We start from the raw sequence: 19842 nt of genomic DNA, 5'->3' as shown, positions 1-19842 counted from the left end.
CAGTGTTTGTATGTATGACCATCAAAACAGGTTAGCCTTGGAGGGCCATGGTTATGTCCTATATGCATACTCAAAGTTATCTCTCAACAAAGTGCATTATGTTATTGACTTCCATGTCCCAAGTAATTCGGAAAGTTTTTAACATATTCATAAAAATTGAACAGAATCTAGAATAAATTTAGTAAATTAAGTACTTTCTGGCTTCTGGAACCCATTGATGGGCCTTAGATATAAACTAAGACATAAATTATAAATATATATGTATAACTTTAATTTTAGTTAGGATAACAGGCAGAAAAACTGCCAAATTTTCCAAGTGCCCCTTGATTGTTTAAGCTATATATTATATTTATGGAAAAGCGATTTCAGATGTTCCAGGAACAGTTTTCAAGATTTCTCTCATTCCAAAATTGTAGAAGTGAGAATGATGCTGAAAGGGAAGACAAGGAACATTTATAAAATCTCACTCATTCAATAATATCCTACAAGTGCAATTATTCCAGAAAAAACAAAAATTAGTCTCTGTAAAATAAGAAAATAAGATCCATGTGTTCCTCCAAATCTCATGAGATGGTATCACTCACATACTTACAAAAACAATAAAATAATACACTTTCCAACAAGGAAAACCTGTATTAGTATTTTATACGTAGTAGAATAAATAACCCATTCTTTTTGCAGTAAGTAGTCATTGTAGGATATGATTTTCTTACCCTTGGGTGTCAAGGAGGACTCAGCTTTATGTGGATGCTGTAACTTAACACACTCAAAATTAAGTCAACAAATTGCTCCCTCACCAACTCTTTTTATGTATATGTTTCTATGTATGGATATCTACATGTTTTAACTAAATAGTAATTATGGAATTATAAGCTAAATATACATAATACTCCTGATTTTAAGCAGTATAATTAATGAGCCATTGAGTCCTTATGGTGTTCGGAACATTTGAAAGACTTGGCCACATAGTGACTAAATTTAATTCTTAAGATTTCACTTAATGTGGTCAGAGTTTATCTTGAATCCTATTTATATATTTATACCAAAGTGAACTCATTGATTACTTGAAGATATTTAAATAAACAGTATAATCCAAGTGCCTCATATATTTTTAATCTATAATGTCATGTTATTATCTTAATGATTATTAAAGTATTTATAAATAATTGTGATAGGGATTATAAGCAGAAGTTTCTGACTTTCAGCATTAAGACTGAACTGGTCATTTTCATATGATATATACATTGAGTAGAGGGAGATAGGAATGAATTCTTTTATTACTCAGAAATTATCTAAAAGTGTATTTTTAAAAATTGGGATTGAGTGCTTCTGACATATTGATACTCGGTATAATTTTAAATTTTAAATGTAGAATAAAACTACAACATAAAAACACTTAAAACGGCTGGTTTATATATTATAAAATGCTATTCTTTTACAAATAAATTTGTAAAACGTGATTTTTATGTTTGCTCATATTGTTAAAAAATGGTGCTGCCCATGTGAATGGCTTTGCCAGGTGAAACTGCTAATTACCTTCCTGCTTGGGAGGGGCTATTGTTATGCTAATGTGTGCCAGAGGAAAGGTTTTTGCAGCAGAAAAGTTTTAAAAAGAAGAGAAGAAGGAGGAAGAGAAGAAGCCATGATGGCAGAGTGAAAGCAGAGAGGATACAGAGTGCTGGAGGAGCCAAGATGGCAGGGTGCTGAAGGAGAAGCCAGTTTGTGCCCAGAGGAGAAGGGAGAAGATGTGCAGATGGGGAACCAGAGGTGGCTGAGACTGGTGGCCTTTGATTCTAGGATAAACCGGAGAAGATTCTCCTGATTGTGGAACTGAAGAATGTGTGAAAGGGTTTTGGAACCCTCTGTGTGTTTACTCGCCAGCCAGTTGTGAGGCTAGAATAAAGGAATGGCCCAACAGTTTTTGGCTCCGCAGTTTCTTTACCGTCTTTCCGAATCTAATGAGAACCTGCATGTGAATGGCCACGATGGCCGTGGCCCCTGGCCATACAAAGGACCACTTTACAAAAAGTTCTTGCATTTCCTTTCAAAGGAAGAGAACTCCATAGCTCTGTAAAACAGAACTGAAATTATTAAGGGAGCTGAAAGAGTAGTTTTCCCCAATGCACAGAAAAATTTAAAATATTAAACAAAAAGCTGATGGGCTGTGAAATGTGGTAGAATATGTCACATTGATTTCCTTGCCCTCTACTGCCCTCTCCATACCAAGAACACATTTCCCAGACCTCTGGCCACCACATAATTGTTAATTGAACAATGTAATAACTTGGAGTCTGATGGGCTGAATGACTCCTTATTATGTTAAGAAACAACTTGAGACTTTTACTCTTTAATTCTTTTTAAAGCAGTATATGGAACACAGCTAGTTCATTTGGTAGAAATGGACTTTGATGTCATTGACTTTCTGGACAATTTCTCCTTTGTAGCTTGAGCCCAGTGCTGCACTAAAGTGTTTTTCTCAGGGGAAGCTCTAACTCGTACTTTCATTTTAGCTACAGAGAATTGTCTATTCCAATACAAACAATCATCCATGTTTCAGAATTTGTTATAATAAATAAATAATAGATTAGTGGCTAAGAGTGAGGAAATAAAAAAATCACATAAAGATAGAAATTAAGGCCCTGGCCGGTTGGCTCAGTGGTAGAGCGTCGGCCTGGCGTGCGGAAGTCCCGGGTTCGATTCCCGGCCAGGGCACACAGGAGAGGCATCCATCTGCTTCTCCACCCCTCCCCCTCTCCTTTCTCTCTGTCTCTCTCTTCCCCTCCCGCAGCCGAGGCTCCATTGGAGCAAAAGATGTCCCGGGCGCTGGGGATGGCTCCTTGGCCTCTGCCCCAGGCGCTAGAGTGGCTCTGGTCGTGACAGAGTGACGCCCCGGAGGGGCAGAGCATCGCCCCCTGGTGGGCATGCCGGGTGGATCCCGGTCGGGCGCATGCGGGCGTCTGTCTGACTGCCTCCCCATTTCCAGCTTCAGAAAAATACAAAAAAAAAAAAAAGATAGAAATTAAAAAAAAAGAAATAAACTGCTGATATATACAACAACATGAATGAATCTCGATAAGATAAAAAAGCTACATGCTTTGTGCTTCCATTTTTATCTTTCTGGAAAGGCAGAGCTATAGGGATGGACAGTAGATCAGCAGTACCAGTGGTGGGGCTGAGAGAAGATAGACTACAAATGGAGAAAATTTTATGGGTGAAAAAATATTATCTAGATTGTGGTGGTGCTCATATGATTATATACATTTGTCAAAACTCAAAGAAACAATATGCCTGAAAAAGTGAGTTTTTGGCCCTGGCCAGTTGGCTCAGTGGTAGAGCGTCGGCCTGGCGTGTGGGGGACCCGGGTTCGATTCCTGGCCAGGGCACACAGGAGAAGCGCCCATTTGCTTCTCCACCCCCCCTCCTTCCTCTCTGTCTCTCTCTTCCCCTCCCGCAGCCAAAGCTCCATTGGAGCAAAGATGGCCCCGGGCGCTGGGGATGGCTCCTTGGCCTCTGCCCCAGGCGCTAGAGTGGCTCTGGTTGCGGCAGAGCGACGCCCCGGAGGGGCAGAGCATCGCCCCCTGGTGGGCAGAGCATCGCCCCTGGTAGGCATGCCGGGTGGATCCCCATCGGGCGCATGCGGGAGTCTGTCTGACTGTCTCTCCCTGTTTCCAGCTTCAGAGAAATACAAAAAAAAAAAAAAAAAAAAAAAAAAAAAAAAAGTGAGTTTTGATCTAGTTAAAATATGCCTTAATAAATACAATATAAAAGATAAAAAATCAAAGAAGGAATGAATGGAGCATACAGTAGCAAACAACTAAACCTCCCTGTAGTTTTCTTGGGTTTTGATATTTAAGCAAACTTTAAAATTACACTTTAAACTGATGACAAATTATATGTTTTTAAAAATAAGCATTAGCCTGACCTGTGGTGGCGCAGTGGATAAAGCATCGACCTGGAAACACTGAGGTCGCTGGTTCGAAACCCTGGACCTGCCTGGTCAAGGCACATATGGGAGTTGATGCTTCCTGCTCCTCCCCCTTCTCTCTCTCTCTCTCTCTATCCTTCTCTCTCTCCTCTCTAAAATGAATAAATAAAAAATATTTTTAAAAAGTTCTAAAACAAAGAAAATTAATACAGACTAATTAATTATAAAAAATAAGCACTAACACAGTTACTTATTTTTATTTAATCAGCACTTTATTGTATTAAGAGCTTCATAAGTAATAACTTATTTAATCCTCGTAACAAACAGCCCAATGAGATGGATAATATTTGTATCTTCATTTTGCAGTAAAAGAAAACCTGAGCTGCCGAGAAGACATGCAATTTTTTTTCTCATGATCATCCAACTGGAAAGTGGTAAAGCCAGGATTCGGACCTGTCAGTTTGGCTTCAGATTCTGTACTCATAACCACTAGCACTATGCAGAATTTACTATTATTATTATTGATTTTTTTAGCTTTATTGAGCTATAATTGATATATAAAATGTATCTATTTTGATATATACCATGATGATTTGATACATGTATATATTGTGAACTGATAACTACAGTCAAGTTAATACATCCATCACGTAGCAGCCATTTAAAAATATTTTTGTGATGAGAACACTTAAAGCCTATTTTCTTAAGAAATTTCAAGTTTACAATACACTATTATTAACTAGTCACCATAATGTACATTAGATACCCAATATGCAGGCTCCTTTAATGTTTCCTTCTTAGATAGTAAAACTTACATTATAATTATCTTAATGTACAGTGGATAGAGAGCTAGGACTTGGAAACTTATATTTGAGGATGTTGTTTGCATTGTGTGACTTCTGAAAAGTCACTTAATCTCTTTAAATCACAATATAAAAAGGGAATGAGCATCCTGTTCATATTATTTTACTGGGTTATTGTGAGTTTCAAAAAGTGTGTGTGTGCACTCAAACAGCATATAAACATTTGGGTACTGCACAATTCAACACTATTTTTCAGATCATTTATGATTTTGGTTCACAGGACTCTCCATAACTTCTAAATGTGACTACTTGCCTTTGAAGATAAGACAATATTAAAATGTAAAACTGTAAGCTTTTCTAAAAATATGACATGATAAAATATAAATATAAATATCCAGATTAAAATGAAAATTTATATTAAAAGACATTTTAAAATGTACTACAGAAAGAGAGTATTTCTAATTCTGCCTAAATGGAAAAAAAGATGTATTTTTAGTACAACTATTCTGATAGTGGTAACTTTCTTTTTGTGGTTGGAGATAGACAGCATATAATATCTTTGAAATTCAACTCTATGCTAAGAGTAAAATTGTGCAGCTAGAGTTCCAAAAATAAATGTAATTATTTCTTTTTTTAAATTTTAATTATTGATTTGAGAGAGAGAGAGAAAAGAAGAGAGAAAGAAAGAAAGATAGGGAAAGAGGGAGAGAGAGAAAAACATCAATTTGTTTTTCCACTTATTTATGCATTCATTGGTTGATTCTTGTATGTGCCCTGAATGGGGATCAAGCCTGCAACTACATGGGGATGATGCTCTAACTAACTGAGCTACCCAGCCAGGGTAGTTATTTCTTGACATATAACTTGAAGCAGGTTATTTATAATATTTCCTCATGTATAAGACACACCTTAATTTGGGGGCCTGAAATTTGAAAAAAAAAAAAGTATTACATAAAATTATTGAACTCAAGTTTTATTCATCATAAAATTCATACAACTCCTCATCACTGTCAAAACTCCCATCCATTAGCTTATCCTCACCTGTGTCTGATGACAAATCACTGTCTTCAACAATGAGCACAAAAACAAGTGCAAAAACATGGGAAATACAAGTATGTTAAAAAAATCTACAACCACTTGTAAAGCCAGTAGCCGCAGCCAGGATCATAGTCGCCTGGCCCATGCAGGTTCACACTGGATTCAGACAGTCAGTAAAGAAACAATGGAGCCAAAAACTGGTGGGCCATCATCTTTAATCCTAGCTTGCACACAGCGGGCAAGTACAACACACACTGGGCTCCAAAACCCACTCATTCAGTGCTCACAAAGCTACTGAATTATCCGAGTTTCCTAGAATCAAAGGTTTCTAGCTCACCAGATTTATTCACCTCTGTTCCCCATCTCCTTCCTTCTCCCTGCACAAATTCTGCACAAACTAGCTTCTCACTCAACACTCTGCCATCTTGGATGCTTCTCCTGGCCTCCTCCACGTGGCCTTTCTCTGCTCTTCTCTCTGCTCTCTCCTCTAATGATAATTTCAGGAACTGAGAGAGAGCAAACTCCCGGTCTGCCCCCATTTTATAATATAAAAATCAAAACCTTTAATCTAATATACAATACAAGGAAGTCTCTAATACAAAGTCACTTATCTGAGACATGATAGGATTCCACCACCCTACATCAAAAAGGTTGGGAAAGGCTTAGTCCTAAAACCAAGCCCCAGGCTACAAGGATTCTGCTTGCCCACAGCCCACCCCCAACACCCATTAATATCACCTGCACCACAGGCTTCCATGTGGGCAGCACCACCTTTAACAAAGTGAGCATAATATATTTTATCTGCCCAACACCACTGTATAGGATGCATCCAGTTTTTAGACCCCAAATTTTTTGAAAAACTGTGTCTTATACATGGGGAAATATGGTACCTTCTGTGAGCCTCAATTACCTTTTTTCATCTATAAAACAGGGAAAATAATAGCACTTATTCCATAACATAAATTTGAACATGTTAATTAATACATATAAAGTACTTTCATAGTATTGACACATAGTAAATACCTAGTACATTCTAATCATTAATATTGTTATAATTTTTGCTTACACAATGGCTTTTGTCCAGTAAGTGTATAGACACTGTATTTTTGAGTTAAAAAATTATGGTAAGGCTATTTAATATCATGTATGTGCAAAGATATACCTACTCAGTTATGTACTCTTTTATTCTTTTTAAAATTATTTTTATTTATTTATTCATTTTAGAGGAGAGAAAGAGAGAGAGAGAGAGAGAGAGAGAAGGGGGGAGGAGCCGGAAGCTTCAACTCCCATATGTGCCTTGACCGGGCAAGCCCAGAGTTTTGAACTGGCAATCTCAGCATTCTAGGTCAACGCTTTATCTACTGCACCACCACACCACAGGTCAGGCAGTACTCTTTTACTCTGTTAGCAAGTTTTTTTCATTGCTTAGAGATTTCTTACACTAAGACCATCATTTTTCTAATTCTCTGCAGTTGCAATCTTAGAATAAGTTCTGTTTATGATCATTGACTCTTCTCTCATGGACATTCAGTTATCAAATTTTACTGATTTTTTATCTATCAAGTAATATGAATTCAACAAAGAAGTTTTATGCAAATGTAAATAACAAAACAGTGTCCATAATCTCAAGGAGCTTTTCATCGAATAGGGGGAACATATATAAATATTGTGTAATGTTAGTACACAATACTATCATTAATCACTTTATTTTTTTAATCACTTTAAATGTGAATGGCTTAAATTTTACAATCAAAAGACATAGGGTAGCTGATTGGATAAGAATAGAAGACCCATATATATGCTGTTTACAAGTCAATAAGAAACCAACCACAAAAAAAACAAAAACAAAACATACACAGAGGTTAAAAGTAAAGGAATGAAAAAAAGATATTTCATGCAAATAGACATAAAAAAACATAGCTGGAGTAGCAATACTTATACCTGATAAAACAATCTTTAAAACAAAGGTTATAATAAGAGACAAAGAAGGACACTACATAATGATAAAGAGAGCAATCCAAGAAGAGGATGTAACCCTTTTAAACACTTACATACCCAATATAGGAGCACTTAAATATATAAAGAATATCTTGGTGGGCATTACGGGAAATATCAATAACAGTACAGCCATAACAAAGGATTTTACCACTGACATCAATGAATAGATCTTCCAGACAAAAAACCTTAAGGAAACAGTGGCCCTAAATGATACACTGGAGATGAACTTACTTTATATCATCAGAGCATTTCTCCCCAAAGCAGCAGAATGTACATTCTTTTCAAGTGCATGTAGAACATTATCTAGGATAGACCAAATGTTAGGACACAAAAAGTCTCAATAAATTTAAGATTGAAATCATGCCAAGCATCTTCTCTGACTATAATGATATGAAACTAGAGATCAATCACAAGAAAAAATATCTAAAAACACACAAAGACACCACATGTTTCTAAACAATGAATGGGTTAACAATGAGGTCAAGAAAGAAATCAAAAGATACCTTGAAACAAATAAAAATGAAAGCAGAACAACCCCAACTATGGGATACAGTGAAAGCAGTCTTAAAGGAAAAGTCATAGCATTACAGGCCTACCTTAAAAAACAAGAAAAAAATATCAAATAAACGATCAGACTTTACACTTAAAGGAACTTGAAAAAACAACAAACAAAGCCTAAATTGAGTAGGAGGAAGGAGAAAATAAAGATCAGAGCAGAAATAAATAAAATGGAGTCCAAAAAAAAAAAAGTTCAAAAACTCAATGAAACCAAAAGCTGGTTTTTTAAAAAGATAAACAAGATTGACAAGTCTTTAACCAGACTCATCAAGGTAAAAGGAGAGAGAACCCAAATTTAAAAAAGTCAGAAATAAAAAAGAAGAAATAACAATGACCACCACAGAAATTCAAAGGATTGTAAGAAAATATTATGAACAACTGTACGCCAATAAATTGGATAATCTGGACAAATTCTTATAAACATACAATCTTGTAAAACCGAATCAGGAAAAATCTGAAAATCTGAATAGACAAATTACAAGTAATGAAACTGAAACAGTAATAAAAAAATTCCCAGCAAAAAAGTTCTGGACTAAATGGCTTTACAGGAAAATTCTAGCAAACATTCAAAGGAGAACTAACACCTATCCTTCTCAAACTATTCCAGAAAGTTCATGAGTAGGGAAAACTCCCAAGCTCATTTTACAAGACCAGCATTACCCTAATTCCAAAACTAACCAGATAAAGACACTACAAAAAAATTATAGGCTAATATTCATAGATGCTAAAATCCTCAACAAAATATTATCAAACCAGATCCAGCAATATAATAAGATCATACACTATGATCAAGTAGGATTTATTCTGGAAATGCAAGACTGGTACAATAACCACAAATCAATAAATGTGATACTTCATGTAAATAAAATCATAGATAAAAATCACATGATCATGTCCATAGATGCAGAAAAAGCATTTGATCAAATTTAGCACCCATTTATGATCAAAACTCTCAGCAAAGTGGGAATAGATTTGGAACATACCACTATGTAAAAAAGGCCATATATGACAAACCCATAACCAATATTAAGCTCAATAGGCAAAACTGAAAGGGTTTTCCTTAAGATGGGGAATAAGACAGGGACGTCCGCTTTCACCACTCCTATTCAATATAGTACTAGAAGTTTTAGCCACAGCAATCAGACAACAAGAAGAAATAGAAGGCAACCAAATTGGAAAGGAAGAATTTTGTCATTATTTGCAAATGGTATGGTACTATATATAGAGAACTCCAAGGATTCCACCAAAAAACTACTAGAACTAATAAATCAATTAGTGAAGTAGTAGGATACAAAATAAATATCCAGAAATTAGTGGCATTTTTAAACATCAATAATGAAGTATTTAAATGGGAAACTAAGAAAAAAATCTCATTTACAATTGCATCAAAAAAATACCTAAGAATAAATTTAACCAAGGATGTAAAAGACCTGTACTTGGAAAATTATAAGACACGGAAGAAAAGAATTGAAAAAGAAACAAATAAATAGAAGGAAACATTATGTTCATGTATATGAATTAACACCATTAAAATATCTGTACTACCCAAAGCAATCTATTGATTTAACTCAATTCATGTCAGGATACCAATGGTATATTTCACAGAACTAGAAGAAATATTCCAAAACATTATATGGAACCACAGGAGACCCTGACTAACCACAGCAATCTTGAAAAAGAAGAACAAAGTTGGAGGAGTAACACTATCTGCTATCAAACTATGCTACAATACCATAGTAATTATAACAGGCTGGTATTGGCATAAAAACAGACAGATAGATCATGAAACAGAATAGAGATCCCAGAAATAAACCCACACCTTTATGGTCAATTAATGTTTGACAAGAAAGATAAAAATATGCTATGGGGTAAAGACAGTCTATTCAATAAATGTGGAAAAGTGGACAGATATGTGTAAAAAAAATAAAGTTAGACCACCTCTTACATCATACAAAAGAATAAACTCAAAATGAATTAAAGGCTTAAGTGTAAGACTTGAAACCATAAAAATCCTAGAAGAAAACATAGGCAGTAAAATTGTGAACATTTCTCATAGCAAAATTTTTTTCTGGTATGTCTCCTCAGGTAAGGGAAACCAAAGGAAAAAAAATAATCAAATGGGACTACATCAAATTAAAAGTTTTTTCACAGCAAAGAAAAACATCAACACAATGAAAAGACAACCCACTGAATGAGAAAACATATTCACCAGTAATATATATATGATAAGGGGCTAATATACAACATTTATAAAGAACGTATAGGACTCAACACCAGAAAAAAAATCTAATTAAAAAGTGGGAAAAGGATCTGAATAGACATTTCTCCAAAGAGGACATACAGATAGACAATAGACATATGAAATGATGCTCAACATCACTAATCACAAAAAAATTAAAATTAAAATCACAATGAGGTGCACCTCACACCTGTCAGAATGGCTTTCATCAATAAATCCACAGCCAACAAGTGTTGTCGAGGGTGTGTAGGAAAGGAAATCCTTGTGTACTATTGATGGGAATGCAGATTTGTGCAGCCACTGTGGAAAGCAGCATGGAATTTCCTCAAAAAAATTAAAAATGAAACTTCCTTATGATCCAACAATTCAACTTCAGGGAATATATCTGAAGAAAATCAAAACACTAATTCAAAAGAATAAATGGACCCCTACATTCATTGCGGTGTTATATACAATAGCCAAGATTTAGAAACAGCCCAAGTGTCCATCAGAGAGGACTGAATAAAAAAGATGTGGCACATTTACACAGTGGAATACAACTTGGCCATAAAAAAGAAAGAAATCTTACCTTTTGTGATAGCATGGATGGACCTGGCGAGTATTATGCTAAGAGAAATAAATTATCAGAGAAATGCAAATGATTTTACTTAAATGTAGAATCTAATGAACAAAATGAAAGAAACAGACTCATAGATACAAAGACACACAGACAGCTGCCAGATGGTATAGGGGTAACGGGCAGGGTGTAAGTGAAAACAGCGAAGGGATTAAGTAAAAATAAAAACTCAGACACAGACAACAGTGTGGTGATTACCAGAGGGGGAGGGGGTGTGGGAGGCTTTAAAAGGATAAAGAGGGCATAAATGATGATGGAAGAAGACTTGGGGTGGTAAATAAACAATATAATATATAGATGATGCATTACAGAGTTGTACATCTGAAACCTGTGTTATTTTATAAACCATTGTCACCCCAATAAATAAATAAATAAACAAAACCACACACAACACAAAATCTATGAGAGAGAATAAACAGTCTTAAGAGGGACATTTATACCACTACAGGCCCACCTCAAGAAACAAGAAAAATCTTAAATAAGTAATCTAACTGTACACCTAAAGTAACCAGAAAAAAGAACATCAAACAAAGCCCAAAGTGAGTAGAAGGAAGGAAATAATAAAGATCAGACGGAAATAAATAAAACAGAGTCTAAAAAAAATACAACAGTTCAAAAGATCAATGAAAACAAGTGCTGGTTCTTTGAAAAGATAAAGAAGACTGATAAACCTTTAACAAGACTTGTAAAAAATAAATAAATAAGAGAGATAAAGAGAGAGAGAGAGAGAGAGAGAGAGAATGAAAACCCAAATAAACAAAATCAGAAATGAAAGAGGAGTAACAACACCACAGAAATACAAAGGATTGTAAGAGAATATCATGAACAACTATATACCATCTGATTGGATCATCTGGAAGAAATGGATAAATTCCTAAAACATGTGATCTTCCAAAACTGAATCAAGAAGAAACAAAAAATCTATAAAGACAAATTACAATTAATTATATGAACTGGTAATTAAAATAAAACAAAAAACCTCCGAGCAAACAAAAGTTTGGCCCGGATGGTTTCACTGGTTAGTTTTACCAAATATTGAAAGAACTAATACCTATACTTCTCACACTGTCCCAAAAAATTCAGAAGGGAACACTCTCAAAGTCATTTTTTGAGGCCAGCATTATCCTAATTCCAAAATCAGATAAAGACACTAAAGAGAAAGAAAATTACATAAAAAACAAAAACCTTTAGGACATTAAGGAAAGAAGTATTTCTTTTTATTGGTGCAAGGATGCCTCTTTTATTTATTTATTTATTTTATTATTATTATTTTTTGTATTTTTCTGAAGCTGGAAACGGGGAGAGACAGTCAGACAGACTCTGCCCACCAGGGGGCGATGCTCTGCCCCTCCGGGGCGTCGCTCTGCCATGGCCAGAGCCACTCTAGCGCCTGGGGCAGAGGCCAAGGAGCCATCCCCAGCGCCCGGGCCATCTTTGCTCCAATGGAGCCTTGGCTGCGGGAGGGGAAGAGAGAGACAGAGAGGAAGGAGAGGGGGAGGGGTGGAGAAGCAGATGGGCGCTTCTCCTGTGTGCCCCGGCCGGAAATCGAACCTGGGTCCCCGCATGCCAGGCGGACGCTCTACCGCTGAGCCAACGGACCAGGGCCAGGATGCCTCTTTTAAATCAAAGCATTATATTGATACATCTGACTGTAGTCATTTTATTAAGAAATTCATTTCCAAAAAATTTGCCTTTTATGTTAAAAGTCTTTTAAAAATTATACTTGTTTTCACCAAATGTACATTGTTAATAATTATGGTTACAACTCAATCCAGAAAAACAACTTTTAACAATTAGAGTGATATGGTCAGAGGAAATTGAAAAATTTTCAATTTTATAACATGGTTTGTTGTAGACTTTTTGGGTGATCAATAAAAACTTTATAAAAAAATATGTTAAATTCTGCAGGAGAAGTTGAATGGAAATATGATTTTTAAGACAGAAAGAAGCAATATAAAATTTTAAATTGCTAACGAAAAGTTTGTGAATGAATTTAATTGGATATTGATAGGTATCAAATCTCTTTGCTATTGATTTATGGCATATATTTAAAAGCTCTAAGCTATTATATGACTTCTATTTGAATATAATACACTGAACTTTATAATCTTTATAGCTATTTAAACATTGAAAGTAATTATAATAATTTAAAAGTCATCTTAAAATGTGTGAAGGTTTTTATAGTTTTTCCAAAGTTTGACTGCCATTAATGAAATTCACTGGTTGATCTACAAACATAAACATACTTTGATGACATTACAGAATTTCTGTTAACATATTTATGTTTAATTGTCTAATGATTCTTTAAATTTGCATTTTCTACAGAATGGTGGAAAATACCAGTCATTGAAATACATGCAACTTTTCAAATGTTTTCCCTTAAATTTAAATCTGAATGAAGACTGCCGTGAGCCAGCATGGCTAGTAATTCCAGGTCCTGAGTGGGAACTGTGCAGAATTAAGAAAATAGGCTTAGAGAAAAAAAGGATGGGATTGGGAGGCCTCTGCAATGCTGATGGCAAGAACAGAGTGCCCCCTTCACACCCGCTTCCTGCTTTATTTATAGGGCAAAGTGAGGCCATTAGCAAATCAAAGAGATCTCTGATCACATTTCCAAGGCAACCCAAGAATTCTACCAAGTGCAAAAAAAGCCCACCATACATAACTTCTTAACTGCACAGAACAAAGGATAAAACAAACCTGCCTCCAGTCTTTCTGAGGGACATGGGGGGTAGGACCAGTATAAACAATCCAGCACCATAGCAAAATAGCCAAAATAACAGAACAAGTGAGGTGGAGGATTGGGTAGACTGTCAGTTTATTGCCAGTTCCCCACACCTGTTCCCCAAAAATCTAAGCTGCAAAGACCCTGTTGACTTTCAGTCCCCAACAAAAGACGAACAAGAAAAAAAAAATACAGTGAAATATTAGAGTGATCTATATAAGACATATTGGTCAACTGGAAGAAGCTGGCTGGTTTGTCTGGGGGACAACCCAGGGGTTTGGTCAGCTCTGTTATCTACTTAGTTGGCAGAAGTGTCCTCAATTTTTCCTTTTATCCAACTTCTCATAATTCATTACCTATTTTATTTCTAAAATCTATCCTGAATCTCTCTACTTTTTTTAAAATTTTTATTTCCACTGTACTTTTTTAGTCCAAGACACCATCATTTTTTATTTGGACTAAAAGTGCTTTCTAATTCCTTACTTTCATCATTGTCTGGCTATAATTTATTTCTCACAAGCCATTTATAAAAATGAAGTAAGTAGAGCATGTCACTCCTCTGTTTAAAAATTCATCGTTGGATTTTTGCTGCATTTAGAAAATAAAATTTACACTCCTTCCCATAAGACTTTAATGACAGACCTCATCTCCAGCCTTATGTCATATCAGGGCAGCCACAATGGCTTTCTTTGTACTCTTGCACATTCAGAATTATTCCTATCTTTGGTTGGAGGAATAATGGCCTCTCAAAGATGTCCATGTCCTAACCCTCCAAACCTGTGCATGTGTTAATTTATGTGTCAAAAAGAATTTTGCAGATGTGATTAAGGATCTTGAGATGAGGAAAATTATCCTGGATTATCCAGGTAAACCTAGTACAGTCACATATAGCTTTAAGAGCAGAAAACCCTTACTGGCTGTCGTCAGAGAAAGAGATGTGAGTACAAAAGTAGTTTTAGAGTGATGCTATGTTGTTGGCTTTGAAGATAGAGGAAGAGCCTATCCTCTTTGAAGATAGAGGAAGATAGAGAATGTGGGTGACCTCTAGAAGCCCCAAAAGGCAAGGACACAGATCCTCCCCTAGAACTTCTAGAAAGTAATGCTGCCTTGCTCCCATTTTGAGTTTAGCCCAATTGAGATTCAGATATCTGACCTAAAAAACTGTAAGATAATAATTCATTTGTATTGTTTTAAGCTTCTAAGTTTGTGGTAATTTTTTGGCAGCCATAGAGAATTAATGTGCCATTCCAGGCTACCCACCCTTAATGGTTCCTCTGCTTATGCCTTTTTGGCCCCAGTTCTCCAGGGATAGATCTTTTTAAAATTTTAGATTTCGGATTCACTGTTATTCCTTAAAGGGGCCCTGTATGGCCAGTAGGCAGGGCCAGGGCTACTATCACAGCCTCCCGGCCCGTGCAGGTTCGCATTGGATTCGTACAGTCGGTCAAGAAACAACGGAGCCAAAAGTTGGTGGGCCATCATATTTAATTCTAGCTTGCACCCAGCGGGCAAGTAAAAACACACACTGGGCTCCAAAACCCACTCACATTCAGTGCTCACAAAGCTACTGACTTATCTGAGTTTCCTAGAATCAAAGGTTTCTAGCTCACCAGACTTATTCACCTCTGTTCCCCATCTCCTTCCTTCTCCCTGAACAAACTCTGCACAAACTGGCTTCTCACTCAACACTCTGCCATCTTGGAATGGGAAATAATTGAGTGAAGATTGCATAGCAAAAGATTGCTGCTTCTCCTGGCCTCCTCCACGTGGCCTCCTTCTGCTCTCCGCTCTGCTCTCTTCTCTAATATTAATCTCAGGAACCAAGGGAGCAAGCTCTCGTTCTGCCTCCATTTTATAGTGTAGATTCAAAACCTTTAATCCAATATACAAAATAGGAAAATTTCTAATACAAAGTCACTTCTCTGAGGCATGATTGGATTGTACCACCCCACATCAAAAAGGGTGGGAAAGGCTTAGTCCCAAAACCAAGCCCTAGGCTACAAGGATCCTGCCTGCCCACAGCCTGCCCCCAACACACATTAATATCACCTGGGCGACAGCCTCCATGTGGGCAGCGCCATCTTTAACAAAGTGAGCATAATACATTTTATCTGCCCAACAGGTCCTGATGGTCCTCCCTATAGCAATCCCCCTCGCAACTCCTGAGCAACTCTACAGCAACACACTATTACCTTTATGGCATATCATTGTCTGGAATTACCTTGTTCACTCGTTGCTGTTTTTCCACTCGAAGTTGTAAGGACCTTGTTGGTGTTGTTCACAGCTACATCCATAGTGTCTTGAGTAGAACTGGGCAAATAACAGATACTCATTAAATATTTGTTGAATGAAAGAATGTGCTAGACAAAGAAAATGGTCAGAGCCTGAGCAACATTCTGAGTGTGAAAGTGCTTATATGCCTAGGAGAATCTGTGTTTCCAATGGCGGAAGCTAAAAGAAGAAAGCAGGAGATAGGAATCAAAAAGGAGGAAATATCCTCTCTTCCTTCTCCTCATCATTATTAGTATAGTTTTAAAATATCATGTTACTAAACCTTTTAGGTACTTGGGTATTATTTTTTTAGAAAGGGGAAATAATTGAGTGAAGATTGCATAGCAAAATCAACAAGACTCTGTGACCAATTGGATATGGGGTGAGGGAGAAGGAAGAGTATTCTCGGTTTCTGATCTTTGGGACTAGAATAATGGTGGTAGTGTTAACTAGGATAAAGAACAATGAAAGATAATGGTTTTATTTTGGACCCTGAGTTTCAAGGACTTGTCCAAAGGAAGATGTACAATGTAGACACTTTGATATATAGGTCTATAACTCAGGAGGGAACCCTTGATAGGAAATCATTAGCATGCAAATAGAAAAGAAAAAGTCAAAGGATTTGTTAGTTGATATAGTCAAAGACAATAGACAAGGAAGGACAAAGCTGATAATACAATATTGGAGAGCACAATAACTTTCTGAGAGGAATTAACAGAGGAAGCTTGAGCAGAAAAGGAGGGGGTATAGGGGACTATCTGGGACCAAGAAGCCATGAGAGGGAAGAAGGGAGTAGAGTATCAAACAGCAAAGGGAGGAAAGAAGTAAGATGTTTGGGTTTATCAGTTAAGAGGTATTGATGTCTCTTTTGTTGATGGTGATGACATCCTGATACACAAGGTGAAGTATAACTAAAAGAAGGAGGAATGGAAGGAAAGAAAAAGATTATGGAAGATGTGGACGGAGTTAAGGGAAACCTTTTTATGTTTGTTTCTTTTTTGAGGAAAGAGAGGAGGAGACTGACAGAATAATGTCCTGAAGGAGATGTGATAAAGAAGAGAAGTGATAAAGAGTACAGAGGGTTACATTGTATGTCGAGTATAATTTAATTAAGAAAAGAGAAAGTATACAGGGAGTGTTCAACCCTGAAGGGCACTGTTCTTCTGAGCCTGGAAGTATTGGCATCAGGTATGTCTAAGAGTTAGGGAGCAGTGAGACCATTTACCTTGGAGTTTGACATCTCTGAAATAGAGCATTAAATCTACCACTTATTGGCTGAGCAAAATTTAGCAGTGAAATTCTTTGAACCATAATTCCTTATAAATGTCTTGAGAAAAATAATACCTTTCAGGGTTTCTGGGAAAGATTTAACTGGTGAAAATTCACCAGGTACATATTATTATATTATGTGCACTTGGGATGGGCATTGTTGTAACTGCAACAGATTTCTGAGCTCTACACTCAAGCACTGAGGCCTAGAGTCAGGTTTTCAAGGACTAAGAAATGGTAGAGTTCTCTATCCTGAATTCAGCCATATCTATTAAACAGACACACTTGGTTAACACCTGTGTATGCTTTAGCATTTTCCAAATTAAGTACAGACACCCCAAAGCCAAACATAGCAGAAAGCCCAGTTGCAAAGCTCACAAGGACAAGAGAGAATGCTAATTTATCTTCTTAGCTCTCCTGCAAATGTTTGCTATGCTCCTATTATATCATGTGATTTTGGTAGATGGGAAGAGGCCTCTGAAATTGGAGGGAACTGGGAGAGGTTACATTGTGTTTTTTATTTTTCTTATGAAAGCTGTGTTTACAGTTAAATTTAAAATAACTGCATTGATAAGCTGATAATAACTGTTTTAACAGATACTAAGTTATTGGTCTGAGCAAGCACTGAGCATTTATGTATACTGATTCTACTACAAGTCCAGTGATTTTTATCATCTTTTTATCTTCAGTATCTAGAATACTTTCTGAGAGTTGTAGATTTACTGTAAATGCCCAATGTCTCTGAACTTCAGTTAAGATTCCACACAAGGTGCCTGTGACTTTTGCCATCCCTTTGGTATTGAGGTCTTCGTGTCTAGCTCACCCAGAGAATTATGAATAATTTTTCCCTGCAGTTATTTTCCTGGTGTTCTTTCTGAATATTTAGCAGGTGCTTTTCATGGACTAGTGTCTCTGAGAGATCTAGAAAAAATTAGTAGGAGCGTGGTTTTTGATCCTTACTCAACCCATTCATTTAAGTGGGAGCAGGCCAGCTCTGGGAAACAGCGTGGTAGTGACAGACGTAATTGAAATAAGAGATGTCTAAGTGAGAAGTTAAATTTGAGAGGTACTGGGTTAGAGCTGCTTACTTAGAAAGTTGCCTTCCTTTAGAATACTTCTCCAAAAATTCTAGTTCCAAAATAGTTTCTTGGATTTCCTCTATTTAGAAAAGTGATAATAACGTATTACTTACCTAATCTCACCCTACATTTTCTTCCTTTCTCTGAATTTCTACTGAGCTTAATGCACCTCACAATATTTATATGCTTTGGCTTATATTTCTTTGTTTCATATTTATTTACTTAGCATTTAGACATACCTTTAATTTCTTTTGTGTCATCCTCTCCCTCCCAGTGTTTAGCACAGTGCAGGGTATCTGAACTCTGCAAGTGACTAGAAACAATTGACTCACCTGTAGTATATAGAATAGCCATTTCTGACTCTAGGTGGAGTCAAGGTAGCAAATGTATTAGATTTTATCTGAGGTCAATAAGATCTTGGCAAGCATGCGTATGGCACAAAAGTTCATGGATTTTGATCTTAATGACATGTGCATCTGGGACTACCCTATTCTCTGAAAAGCTTGTTTGGGGATAATAACACCACCATCTACTTTTATGTAGCTCTTCACAATTTTGAACTTACTTAATAATATATTACTCATTTTAGTGTTACTAAATCCTGTATACCAGTCAGGGTAAAGTCCTTTACTCAGATGAGAAAATCAGAGTGCACAGAGATAAAGGACTTCGTGTTTACAAGATTGGTGAGTGGCGGAGCTGATGTTTGAAGCAGTTTTGTACGTCCAAATGCAGTACACTTCCCATTTCTTTATACTAGTGTAGTAGAATATTTTTCTACATAATAAAACTTTGTGGGATCTGCAGATGTGTCTCTGTAAACAAGAGAGATGGAGAGATAAGGAGAGGATCTTAATTCAAAGTATGATGCATTACAAACTTAATTGTCTAAAGCATTTTCTTCACCTGGACTTTGGGCACCGTTTTAATAGTCCCCTTCCAGAATCTGGGAAAAGAAACAGAATCTGGCAAGAGGACATGAGTCATCTGTAGTCAAAAGAAAGGGTTAAAATTTGATCCTTTGCAAGTTAAGATGGACAAGTGTCTTGAATTTTCTAGATGCCAAAAACTAGGCTGTATTTCCTCCCTAAATGTCTTTCAAAGCTTATAGGGAAAAAGTTAAGGGCTGTGTGTCTGGGGGAAGGGTTAAGGAGAGGAGAATAAAGACTCTTCCCTTCTAACACGCTTTCCTAAAAGAAAAACAAAAAGGAGAAAAATCAACATTTGTTTCTGTGATTAAGTCGCATTTATGTTTAAAACATAGATGAAATAGGGACAGTTTAAGGCACAGGGGCGCGTGTTCTGATTTGGTTGTTTACCA

The sequence above is a fragment of the Saccopteryx leptura genome, chromosome 7, assembly GCF_036850995.1.
Source record: "Saccopteryx leptura isolate mSacLep1 chromosome 7, mSacLep1_pri_phased_curated, whole genome shotgun sequence".
Lineage (NCBI taxonomy): Eukaryota > Metazoa > Chordata > Mammalia > Chiroptera > Emballonuridae > Saccopteryx > Saccopteryx leptura.
This window is presented reverse-complemented; position numbering follows the sequence as displayed.